We start from the raw sequence: 12,269 nt of genomic DNA, 5'->3' as shown, positions 1-12,269 counted from the left end.
CTGCTGGAGGGAGGGGGAGGGACTATAAAACTAGGAAGTGGTGTGCCTCACACACTCTCTGCAAGATGGATGAAGCCAAGAGTCACGTCTCTGAGCTCTGAATAACACTGAACAAATGTCTACACAACTGTGAGTACCCTTAATGTGGTTTGAAAATGAAAATATGGTTTGTTTGAAGTAAAAAGGCACTGCCTGCAAATGGTTGTTTGGGTGCTTTGGCTTGAAGTTGAAAGGCACTACTTACTGCAAATGGTGGCTTGGGTGTTTTACTTGAAGTTGAAAGGCACTACTTACTGCAAATGGTGGCTTGGGTGCTTTGATTGAAGTTGAAAGGCACTACTTACTGCAAATGGTGGCTTGGGTGTTTTGGTTTGAGGTTGAAAGGCACTACTTACTGCAAATGGTGGCTTGGGTACTTTGGCTTGAGGTTGAAAGGCACTACTTACTGCAACTGGTGGCTTGTAGTTGAAAGGCACTACTTACTGCAAATTATGGCTTGGGTGCTTTGATTGAAGTTGAAAGGCACTACTTACTGCAAATGGTGGCATGAAGTTGAAAGGCACTACTTACTGCAAATGGTGGCTTGGGAGCTTTGGCTTGAAGTTTAAAGAAAATCACCATTCTCTCTGCTGCATCTGCTGGATGGAAGGGGAGGGACTATAAAACCAGGAAGTGGTGTGCCTCACTCACTCTCTGCTAGATGGATGAAGCCAAGGGTCACGTCTCTCTGAGCTCTGAATAACACTGAACAAATGTCTACACAACTGTGAGTACCCTTAATGTGGTTTGAAAATGAAAATATGGTTTGTTTGAAGTAAAAAGGCACTGCCTGCAAATGGTTGTTTGGGTACTTTGGCTTGATGTTGAAAGGCACTACTTACTGCAAATGGTGGCTTGGGTGCTTCGACGAAGTTGAAAGGCACTACTTACTGCAAATGGTGGCTTGGGAGCTTTGGTTAAAAGTTGAACGGCACTACTTACTGCAAATGATAGCTTGGGAGCTATGGATTGAAGTTGAAAGGCACTACTTACTGCAAATGGTGGCTTGGGTGCCTTGGCTTGAGGTTGAAAGGCACTACTTACTGCAAATGATGGCTTGGATGATTTGGCTTGAAGTTGAAAGGCACTACTTACTGCAAATGGTGGCATGAAGTTGAAAGGCACTACTTACTGCAAATGGTGGCTTGGGTGCTTTGGCTTGAAGTTGAAATGCACTATTTACTGTAAATGGTGGCTTGGGAGCTTTGGTTTAAAGTTGAAAGGCACTACCTACTGCAAATGGTGGCTTGGGAGCTTTGACTTGAAGTTGAAAGGCACTACTTACTGCAAATGGTTGCTTGGGAGCTTTGGCTTGAAGTTGAAAGTCGCTACTTACTGCAAATGGTGGCTTGGGTGCTTTGCTTGAAGTTGAAAGGCACTACTTACTGCAAATGGTGGCTTGGGTGCTTTGGCTTGAGGTTGAAAGGCACTACTTACTGCAAATGGTGGCTTGGGTGCTTTAGCTTGAAGTTGCACTACTTACTGCAAATGGTGGCTTGGGTGCTTTGGCTTGAAGTTGAAAGACACTACTTACTGTAAATGGTGGCGGGTGATTTGGCTTTAAGTTGAAAGGCACTACTTACTGCAAATGGTGGCTTCGGTGCTTTGGCTTGAAGTTGAAAGGCACTACTTACTGCAAATTATGGCTTGGGTGCTTTGGCTTGAGGTTGAAAGGCATTACTTACTGCAAATGGTGGCGTGGGTGCTTTGGCTTGAAGTTGCACTATTTACTGCAAATGGCAGCTTGGGTGCTTTGTCTTGAAGTTAAAAGGCACTACTGCAAATGCACTTTCTTCCTGTTTGCACTGTATATTGATTTTAGATAAAACTCTACCACTTACGGCTGTGTTATTTGGCCATCTTACTCAGTCCCCCCTCCACTGAGCAGGTGCAGAGAATTCTTCCCATCAATGAAAAATAAAAGTGTTATGTGGTTAAAAAATGTTGAGAATCTCTATCCTGTCAATCACATCCTGAAAGCCACACCTTTTCCGGTGGGAGGGGGAGGGGTTATAACACCCGGAAGTGTGGGTAGGCTCAGTCTCTGCATGATGGGGGAGGAGAGGTCAAGACTCCGTCTGAGCTGTGAATCAACTGAACACACTGAGTTTGGTGTTGTGTGTGGTTTTATGGTGGTTTCACCCTGCATGAAATGGTATGAAGCTGTATTTGAATTTGGTGGCCTTGCACCCTGCTTGAAGTGGAATGAAACTGCACTTGAATTTGGCGGCCTTGCATCCTGCTTGAAGTGGTATGAAACTGCACTGAATTTGGTGGCCTTGCACCCTGCTGAAAGTGGTATGAAACTGCACTTGAATTTGCTGGCCTTGCACCCTGCTTGAAGTGGTTGGAAACTGCACTTGAATTCGGTGGCCTTGCACCCTGCTCATAGTGGTAAGAAACAGCACTTGAATTTGGTGGCCTTGCACCCTGCTTGAAATGGTAGGAACATGGATTTGAATTTGGTGGCCGTGCACCCTGCTTGAAATGGAATTTCAAGGAATAGTTATGAGTCAACTGCCAGCCCACCAGCCGTGAGTGAGCTGCCAGCAGATCAGGCTTGAAGGACTGAGCTGCCACCCCAAGAACCCATACCAGCACTCCAGAAAGCCCCCCCCTCCACTGGCCACCAATATTGGAATTGGTGGAGAGGTGGAATATTGTGTCGGGGGACCAGCCCTCCCGTGTGAACATGGGACCCAACGGGTCCCACTTAGTCTAGTAGTCTATGTATTTCAGAGCTTATGAGGTGTAGTGTTGAATAGCCTAATGGCTGTAAGGAAGAAGCCTGAACATTACAGTTTTCAGGCTCGTGTACCAATCATATCACTTGATTCCCTTAATTACTAAAAAAAAGTTAGATACAAATATTTAGATTTAGCCAGTTTGATTTATATCTGCCTCTAGACCTTACTTTTAAATGCCCTTTAAAATGACCCGCAAGCCATTCAATTTTACCAATTCTATTCTAGAAGAGAAAATAATTGGAATAAAAGTAGATGGACCATCTAGTGTCACATATGGATGTCACCATGTCACATCCAGCACTATCTGGACAACTCCTACTCTACAGTCTACTCTCAATAGGAGCATAAGAAACACAAACCTTAACTGGTACCTACTCATCAACAACCTGTTCCCCATGAAGGGTCTCGACCCGAAATGTCACCCATTCCTTCTCTCCAGAGATGCTGCCTGTCCCTCTGAGTTACTCCAGCATTTTGTGTCTACCTGTTTCCCAATGCTGTTTGACTCTGCTAGAACTCATCATCTCCAGATCTCAAACGTCTGCATTTACAACCTTCACCGTTGACACAATGTGGTTATGTTGAGCCACAAACAAAATGTTCCAACAACAACTTGCTGCACTACTTCTAAAGCACTTTCCAAATCCGTGACCTCTGCCACCTAACAGGAAAAGGATAGCGGGTGCATAGAAATGCCACAAACCATTTGATGAAGGGTCATGAACCTGAAGTGCTAACTACGTTTCTTTCCACAGATGCCCGACCCGCTGAATGTTTTCAGGATTTTCAACGGAAATGGGAAATTGTCAACAAAAGAAATACATTTCTATCACAATATCTTGCTGTACCACGATGGTCAAATGTTTGCGAACTTCCCACAGCCTAAATAAGAACTAATAAAACTAAACTTATATAGGATAAGCATATGTGTAAATGCTTGGTAGACAACAATATTTTTCCAACATCTGCAGTTCTTTCTTAAATATTTAAATGCTAAGTTACTTTAGGTTTGTGGGTGGGTTAAATGTTGCTCTGATTGACAACACAGGAGCAAAACAAATTGTTGAGACCAAGCGCAGACTTTGCGATTCTTTCACTAAATACTTATGCTCGGTCCGCCAAGGCCTACTGGATCTTACAAACACGGCATCGAATCATCATTCTAACATTAGGCCCAATATCAAAATAAAAAATTTTTTTTTGCACATGCTTTGTGTTTCTGTCTCTAACTCCAAAAGTAACTAACTCCTACATTGTGTGAACTATCAAATTCAGTAGCTAGAATTGCTTTAGGTATGTCTACATCTAGTACATAAATGCTGTATTTACTCATATCATATATTTCTGCTTCATCTTGTTTGAGTTATTTTGTGTAGGAAGGAACTACAGATGCTGGTTTAAACCAAAGATAGATACAAAAAGCTAGAGTAACTTAGCGGGTCAGACAGCATCTCTGGAGAAAAAGAATAGGTGACATTTCCGGTCGAAACCCTTTTTCAGCCTGAAGAAGAGTCTCGACCCGAAAGGTCACCCATTCCTTTTCTCCAGAGATGCTGTCGGACCCGCTAAGTTACTCCAGATTTTTGTGTGTTATTTTGTGATCAGTTTCTGTTGGCAAAATATCAATATGATTCTCTTCTTTGTTTTATTATCAGTATCATGCCACAAATTTCCAAATTTTCTCTATTGTCTAATTTTTTGCCATCTGAAAAAAAAGATTTTACAAATGCAAGTTTAGTTTATATGGTTGATGTTTTTTGTGAGTTCGACCACTAAGTGGAGCTCTGTGATTATACCGGAGAAAATAGTGCTCGTTTACAATTGTGTTCATTAACAATTATTTGCTCATCGACAATTTTAGACCATTAGACAATCTTGCTAAATAAATCGATTCTAGTAGCTGTTTCTGCAGAGTGAATGAGATGGGACCAGGAGGGAGGGGATGTAATTTTGACTTCCAAATAAATGGAGTAGGGAGATTCGCCAGTAGATGGGAAACACAAGAGACCACAGATGTGGAATCTGGAACAATAACAGGAATCTCTGAAGGAACCAAGTGGGAAATGTGGAGAGAAATGGTTTTCATCATTTCAGGTTGAGACTTTTCATTTGGACTGAAAGAGTAGAGAGAAAATTGCCAGATTATAGAGGTGGCAGAGAGAGAGGACAAATGACATTTATTGTCACATACACCATTTCTGGTGTAGTGAAATTTGTTTTGCTATTTGCAGCACACCAATAAAAATAAGACACCACATTAAAGAAGAATTTAACATAAAACATGAAAATAAGGATGGCTGGTGACAGATGGGAGCAATATAGAGAGGTTGGGAAGGAGTGAACGGAGAAGATCAAGTTGGGGGGAATGTGTGCTCGATGAGGTAAGTGAGAGGAGGGGAAAGAAATGCTGATGGGGGCTGGGGGGGGTATTGTCAGAAGAAGAAGGATGTGTGTGTGAAAGAACAGAGGTATACAGGAGCGAGAAAAGGACTGGGGGTGCAGATTACTTGAAATTTGACACAACTTTAGCAATTTATTTGTTGGAATTGATTGAATGTAATATTGGTTACACAGCCAGAGACGACATGACCAACTCGGGTTCATTCATCTTAGAGTTTTAAAAGGCACATTACAGATATCACTTCTAATGGTGTCCGAAGTTACTCAAAGCACCGCGAGAAATGGACAATGGATGTATGAGAACACAAAGAGCTGGTGGATGGGTTAGGGAGCATCCAAGGAGGGAATGAACAGGTGATGTTTTGCTGGACCCCACTCAAACTTAGATTTTAAAGGAAGTTACCAAAGCTATACATCATATCATCCATAAAGTAAGGAGCATCACTCCGAACATAGATTCCCCAAATGTTGTATTAGCTTTTGATTATTAAACTTAAAGTAAATAAATTAAAAGAAAAAGACTGAAGTATTATTGGGAGAAAGTAGTCACTCTTTGGTAATGATGACCCATTTGGTTTGGATGGTGAAGCATGCTCGGGGCGCTGATTGTTATGCTTCTCTTCCCCATTCTGATCTACTAATGCAAGGAATTCCAGCAAGAGTATGCTCAATTACTGGATCCATGTGGAGTCCAGCAAAGGAGCATAGTGTCAAATGTGGTGGCATCTATCACTCGATTGTCCTTGGATTTACATTGGGTCCATGTTAAGTCCTGCAGTTAAGACAGGCAAGTAAACAATTGGTATGCTCAATGTGTATCTGAATGAGAGGAACTAGGGATGGAGGTGTCAGCTTGCAAGAGAACACTTAAGTTTAATCCAATGTCCAAAAGATGTTATTGAAATTATTAAAGCTGTAATCTTTTGTATTTTAATTAAATTTGTAATTTAATTTATATGATCTAACATAAATGACATAGAATTTACTACATGATTATGGGCCATCAGGGGTAGCTTTCAAAAAGTTCTGCTGAAGATAACACTGTGAACTCAAAGAAAGTTGCAGGGGATTTCCACTAATTCTGTTTCTTGGTAAGGCCTAGGGAAGTAGAGAAATAAAGAACATTTAAGACATCAGGAAATAATCTAAAAATAGAAAGAACATGAGATAATGATGAAGGAAAAGAGGAAATGGGTTAGAGAAGCAGGGATGTGCAAAAAGGAAATGTGACATACAAAAAAAATACCAAACAGAAAATGGGTCTACATGAGTTATTGTACATTTAGAGAAAAGGTCAGAACTATAACATGTTCTTCAATCTGGAATATACATTAGTTAGAAATTAAAGGAATGAGAAGTGGTTTATTGATTAAACTAATATTCAATTGCAAGAATACATTTATTTCTATTTATTCCAACAAGCTCACAACTGGATTTTCTGTGGAATTCTATGATGGAACACAATGTTATCGCATACCCCTAAATGCTTGTTGAAACAAGGAACCAGTTGTTGGTTTACAAAAAGGTGTCTCTCTGACACCTCTCGCCCCTTTGATCTGTCTCCATCACAGGGAACAGACTATCGGCTGAAGTCTACTACAAACCCAACAGCGCCTATAGTTAGGAAAGAACTGCAGATGCTGGTTTAAATCAAAGGTAGACACAAAAAGCTGGAGTAACTGAGCGGGACAGGCAGCATCTCTGGAGAGAAGGAATGGGTGACATTTTCGGTCGAGACCCTTCTTCAGACTGATGTCAGGGGAGTTGGCGGGACAGAGATAGTTTGTAGTCAGAATCAGTAAGACTGGCGGGAGAACTGGGAAGGGGGAGGGGATAGAGAGAGAGGGAAAGCAAGGGCTATTTGAAGTTAGAGAAGTCAATGTTCATACCGCTGGGGTGTAAGCTACCCAAGCAAAATATGACGTGCCTCACTCTGATAATGGAGGAGGCCCAGGACAGAAAGGTCAGATTGTGAATGGGAGGGGGAGTTAAAATGCTGAGCAACCGGGAGATCAGGTAGGTCAAGGCGGACTGAGCGGAGGTGTTCAGCGAAACGATCGCCGAGCCTGCGCTTGGTCTCGCCGTTGTACAGAAGTTGACACCTGGAACAGTGGATACAGTAGATGAGGTTGGAGGAAGTGCAAGTGAACCTCTGCCTCACCTGAAAAGACTGGCGGGGTCCTTGGATGGAGTCGAGGGGGGAGGTAAAGAGACAGGTGTTGCATCTCCTGCGGTTGCAGGGGAAAGTACCTGGTTTGGGTGGGAATGGACGAGTTCACCAGGGAGTTGCGGAGGGAACGGTCTCTATGGAAAACAGAAAGGGGTGGAGATGGGAAGATGTGGCCACTAGTGGGATCCCGTTTGAGATAGCGAGTGTTGGAGGATTATATGCTGTGCCTTTCTATATTTATAACCTATAACTTTATAACCTAATGTTATTTGGACTGCACCTCCTTCCACGCTGTCTCTTCCACGCTAGCGCCTACTCTCAATTTCTCTCCCAAGAGTAGTCTTTCCTTTCAAGGACACCAGAGATGCCCTCTTTCTTTAGTAAACGGATGTAACAAGTGAAATGGACAAGGGAGAACCAGTGGATGTAGTGTACCTGGACTTTCAGAAAGCCTTTGATAAAGTCCCACACAGGAGATTAGTGGGCAAAATTAGAGCACATGGTATTGGGGGCAGGGTATTGTCATGGATAGAAAATTGGTTGGCAGACAGGAAACAAAGAGTAGGGATTAACGGGTCCCTTTCAGAATGGCAGGCATTGACTAGTCGGGTGCCACAAGGATCGGTGCTGGGACCGCAGCTATATATATTAATGATTTAGATGAAGGAATTAAAAGTAACATTAGCAAATTTGCATTTGACACAAAGCTGGGTGGCAGTGTAAACTGTGAAGAGAATGCAATGAGGATGCAGGGTGCAGTATTATGTGGATAAATGTGAGGTTATCCACTTTGGTGGCAAGAACAGGAAGACAGATTATTAATTGATTGGTGTCAGGTTAGGAAAAGGGGAAGTACAACGAGACCTGGGTGTTCTTGTACATTAGTCACTGAAAGTAATGCAGGTACAGCAGGCAGTGAAGAAAGCTAGTGGCATGTTGGCCTTCATAACGAGAGGAGTTGAGTATAGGAGCAAAGAAGTCCTTCTACAGTTGTACAGGGCCCTGGTGAGACCACACCTGGAGTATTGTGTGCAGTTTTGGTCTCCTAATTTGAGGAAGGACATTCTTGCCATTGAGGAAGTGCAGTGTATGTTTACGAGGTTAATTCCCAGGATTGCCGGAATGAAAAAATGAAATGACTTGGCTTGTATTCACTGGAATTTAGAAGGATGAGAGGATATCTAATAGAAGCATGTAAAATTATTAAGGGATTGGACATGCTAGATGCAGGAAGCATGTTCCCGATGTTGGGGGAGTCCAGAACCAGGGGCCACATTTTAAGAATAAGGGTTAGGCCATTTAGAACTGAGATGAGGACTAACGTTTTCACACAAAGAGTTGTGAATTTGTGGAATTCTCTGCCTCAGAAGGCAGTGGAGGCCGATTCACATGATGCATTCAACAGAGAGTTAGATAGAGCTCTTAGGGCTAGCGGAATCAAGGGATGTGGTTCCCTTCTTTTTCACCTACTTTCTCCCCTGTGCCCCACATGGACTCGCACCTATTTCTCCCCTGCTCTTCCACCTATATTCCTTCCTCTAGCTTCACAATTCACAACTCTTTAATCCTTGTCTCACACCTTCTATCTTTTCATTTCTGGTCTATGTCCAAGCATCTGCTTATCACCCCCCCCCCCCCCCCCCCCCCCCCCACCCCCGCCACCTATTACTTTCCAGGCTTTGGCTTGCCCCTACTTTCTTCCAGCTTTCTTCCCCTCAATCACTCTGAAGAAGGGTCCCGACTTGAAACATCACCTATCCATGTTCTTCAGAAATGCATTGTGTTAATCTGCCATTTTTTTTAAAATCCCAAACTGCTTCCTCTAATTGCGATCAAACTAAATTATTTGATCAAGAAATCAGGCAGAGGCAAGTCTTAAAGAGCCAATTCAAGGGAAAGAGGAGCGAGGGAGGAGAAAAGATAGGAATGACAGATTTTAGAGATTTGTGACGATGAAATGGCTGCAGGCAATGGAGCAATTAAATTTAGGGAAGTTCAAGAGGTTAAAGTTAAAGCAGAGATCATAGAGAAAAGCCCCAGAGGGATATGAAAACAAAAGTAAGTTCATTTTTTAATATTAAGTCCCCCAATGAAATAGATGAGCAAATAATCTAAATTGCTAATTGGAAAGCAACCATACTGTTAACTCCATTTTTTTTTCTCCATGGATGCTTTCTTTTAACTTACATTTCCAGTATCTGCAGAGTATTGTCCCTCACAGTTCCATCATTTTTTTTGTTCTCCTGTTTCTTCCACCTTGTTTACAAGCCCTCACCACCCCCTCTCAAATGGTACCAATTAGATCTGTGGCATTCAGTCTTTATTGGACTCCACCCTTTTAAAAATATTGCCTTCACTCCCCCTTGCAACTTAATATTTAGCGCTTCTTGTCATGGTCAAAGGTCAGCAACCTAAAATATTACTTTTGTTTCTCATGGTAGTTTCTACCTGATCTGCTGAAATTTTCCAGCATTGTGTTTTTATTATTTGTTTTTTTTAAATATTATTTAAGTTAATTGTTTTTATTCCTGTTGTTTTTTGTGCAACCGAGAGATAAGGCTAAATTTCAGTTCCTCATCTTATAAGAAAGATAGCACATAAATTGTGTAGCAGTTCAATAGTAGTTCACTGAAACAGCAGCTCACATGATTTCTTAAAAGCCTGTGTGTTGTACAGTAGGGCTGACATGTGGTAACTCTGGAACTGTGTAAAACCAAAACTCTTAGAATAAGTCTTGATCAGTACCAACAATCTCACTTCCAAATTATATATTTTTTAGGTTTTGGCCTCATTCCAAAGAATGCACATTAGCCAAGAGGAGTGAAATACTTGTAAAAGAGGTAGAAAATTGTTAAAACAATGTTACTCGTCTTTTCTTAATTGTCCTCACTTTTCCAATTCTTCCCATTGTTTACAAGGATAAAAGGATCCCCTCATTCGCTTGCAAAGCTGTCATTCCTCATACGATCTTCATTATGCTTTTTTGCACCGGCAATTGTACCAAAATTAATTAGAACATCAGATTTACAGCATCTGCAGTATCTTGCATTTGGCCCATAATTTAGGGCAGAAAAACATTTTTGAGATGCTACAAACCTATGAGTGTGTGTTGTATGCAATTTTGAAATATTAAACAAACTTTGGGGACCCAACTTAGTTTGGGGAAAAAAAAGTTTCTCAACTGCTATTCCCTCACCATGTTCAGCCAGTACATTAAAAGTATGTGAATATTTTGTGAATAAAGAGTTAAATTTTGAGTGACGCAATTACAAGGCAGAGAAAAGGTCAACAACAGAGACAAAGGAAATATTTTATATTTGGGGCTATGTCCGTAAAAATAATCCAGGCAGAAAATAAACTGACACTACTGGCTCCTTTCTTCTCAAGTGTATGTCACCACCCTTTGTGCATTTCTAATACTTTGCCCTTTATGTCACTGTGACTCCAAACAGATTTTCCAGTGATATACTCCAGTCTTGTCTGCTTCCTATTTCCAAGGTTGTTTGGCTGCATATTCCTATCAGTTGATCTCATACTTTCCTGTTTTTTTAAAGAAAAGTCTGTGAGTCTGCAATTTAAATGTCATTACTGTCTTGCCTTCTTGATGTCTTGGATGTAAGCTTGTAACAAATTTTAATATTTCCTGACATATGCTGCAGTCTGTATTTTTTTAAGTACAAGAAATTATTATACATTGAATTAAAATCCACTTATTTGATATGTATAGCAGCAAGTGTGTAGATTTACCATAAACTCGTATCATCTTGATATGAATGCACAAAATTATCTGAAATTTCTGCTGTGGGATTCCCACTCTGGTTTAAATTGGGCAGCCAATTGTAGGAAATGGATCAAAGTTCAATCCTAGCAAATCTTTATACAGTTCGCGTCTGCAATATTATTTGCAAAATGGAGGGCTCTATGTAAGCATTTATTTGGGGGCACATATGCTCTGAATGTTATTTCGATAACAAAACAGTGAATTTCAGTAACATTAAATAAACCACATTGTGGTGCTAAACAGTGTAACACAATTGGCCGAGAGATACAACCAACTGTATCTTCAGATCACGGTACTTCTAACTAGTAATACCTATTGGAAAATATTTTTAATAGGCCTAAATCAGAAAACAATATGATGCATAGCTGTCCCACACGTTGCAAAGATGAATGCGAGTTTTATTCCTTATAATATATTAGTTGATCGCAAGATCCTTCCTGCATCCTTGCAATTATCCTGCAATAGTAATAATGGATGAAAAAAGATACAAAGTGCTGGAGCAACTGACCCAAAACGTCACTTGTCCATGTTCTCCAGAGATGCTGCCTGATCCGCTGAGATCCAGGACAAGCGGTCACAGCTTAAGGATAGAGGGGAAATCCTTTAGGACCGAGATGAGAAAAACTTTTTTCACAGAGAGTGGTGAATCTCTGGAACTCTCTGCCACAGAAGGTAGTTGAGGCCAGTTCATTGGCTATATTTAAGAGGGAGGTAGATGTGGCCCTTGTGGCTTAAGGGATCAGGGGGTATGGAGAGAAGGCAGGTACGGGATACTGAGTTGGATGATCAGCCATGATCATATTGAATGGCGATGCAGGCTCGAAGGGCCGAATGGCCTACTCCTGCACCTATTTTCTATGTTTCTATGTTTCTATGAGATATTCCAGCACTTTGTATCTATTTTGGTAAATCAGCATCTGCAGTTTCTTGTGTTTTAATGAAGGATGGCACAGAGGGCTTTTATCTCAACTCTGACTTTGTGTAACATAATTTCCACTAATTTCCACATGATCCACCTATTACTTGCCAAGCTTTGCCTGCCCCTCATATCTTCCAGTTTTCTTCCCACACCCACCCAACACCCCCCAATGATCAGTCTGAAGAAAGGCCCAGACCCAAAACATCACCTATC

Source organism: Amblyraja radiata, chromosome 32, assembly GCF_010909765.2.
Source record: "Amblyraja radiata isolate CabotCenter1 chromosome 32, sAmbRad1.1.pri, whole genome shotgun sequence".
Classification (NCBI taxonomy): domain Eukaryota; kingdom Metazoa; phylum Chordata; class Chondrichthyes; order Rajiformes; family Rajidae; genus Amblyraja; species Amblyraja radiata.
This window is presented reverse-complemented; position numbering follows the sequence as displayed.